This window comes from Sapajus apella, unplaced genomic scaffold (assembly GCF_009761245.1).
Source record: "Sapajus apella isolate SASKATOON/1434 unplaced genomic scaffold, GSC_monkey_1.0 scaffold2, whole genome shotgun sequence".
NCBI lineage: Eukaryota > Metazoa > Chordata > Mammalia > Primates > Cebidae > Sapajus > Sapajus apella.
Genome location: NW_022436942.1, coordinates 79,521,547 through 79,522,880, shown reverse-complemented (window position 1 = coordinate 79,522,880; position 1,334 = coordinate 79,521,547). Strand labels below are relative to the sequence as shown.

The 1,334-nt window shown below is 47.6% G+C and overlaps 1 protein-coding gene across 5 annotated transcripts in view; it reads left to right on the top strand.

Annotated features, from left to right (window-relative positions):
- CAMKK2 (calcium/calmodulin dependent protein kinase kinase 2) overlaps nucleotides 1-1,334 on the top strand; it is a 64,416-nt gene that overhangs the window by 27,289 nt on the left and 35,793 nt on the right. The window lies entirely within an intron of this gene.

The following is a 1,334-nucleotide window of genomic DNA, read 5'->3' as shown; positions in this document are numbered from 1 at the left end:
TAGAGATGGGGTTTCGCCACGTTGGCCAGGCTGGTCTTGAACTCCTGACCTTAAGTGATCCACCCACCTTGGCCTCCCCAAGTGCTGGGATTACAGGTGTGAGCCACCGTGCCCTGCCAAAGGGACTGATTTTAAAGGGGCTATGGGGGCTACATTTTGAAGGCTAGGAAAATCTTTCATCATTGGAGATGGGGCCCTGGAGAGTTCAGAGCAGGGATAATTCACAGCGTGAGCCAAAGACAGAGCTAGGACCCATGAGCAACGGCTCCTTTTTAGCTTAGCTTCTTTCATGGCATCATGATTTTGAGATTTATCCATGTTGTGGCGTATATCCGTAGTTCCTTTTTTATTGCTGAATAAATTCCATTGTATGGATGTACCACAGTTTGTATATCCGTTCACCTGTTGAAGGACATTTGAATTGCTTCCAATTTTTTATTATTACAACTAAAACTGTTATTAACATTTATATGCAAGTCTTTGTAAACAGATTTTCACTTCTATTGGGTAGAATGGCCTGTGGTATGGTAGGTGTTTGTTAAGAAATTGCCAAGGCCTGGTGCAATGGCTCATGCCTGTAATCCTAGATACTTGGGTGACTGATGCAGGAGGATTGCTTAAGACCAGGAGTTTGAGACCAGCCTGGGCAACATAGCAAGACCCATCTCTCCAAAAAACAAAACAGGCTAGGGGTGGTGGCTCACGCCAGCAATCCCAGCACTTGGGGAGGCCAAGGTGGGCAGATCACTTGAGGCCAGGAGTTGGAGACCAGCCTGGCCAACATGGTGAAACCCCGTCTCTACTAAAAATACATAAATTAGCTGGGCGTGGTGGCACGTTCCTGTAGTCCCAGCTATTTGAGAGGCTGAGGTGGCAGGATCTTTTGAACCCAATAGTTCGAGGTTACAGTGAGCTGTGATCTTGCCATTCTACTTTAGCCTGGGAACAGAATGGTACCCTGCCTCAATACCTTAAAAAAAAAAAAAAAGAAGAAAAGAAACTAACAAACTGTTTTCCAAAGAGAGTCCACCCTTTTACATTCCTACCAGCGGCATATAAAAATTTCATTTGCGGGCCAGGCGCGGTGGCTCACGCCTGTAATCCCAGTACTTTGGGAGGCCGAGGCGGGTGGATCACGAGGTCAAGAGATCGAGACCATCCTGGTCAACATGGTGAAACCCCGTCTCTACTAAAAATACAAAAAATCAGCTGGGCATGGTGGCACATGCCTGTAATCCCAGCTACTCAGGAGGCTGAGGCAGGAGAATTGCCTGAACCCAGGACGCGGAGGTTGCGGTGAGCCGAGATTGTGCCATTGCACTCCAGCCTGGGTA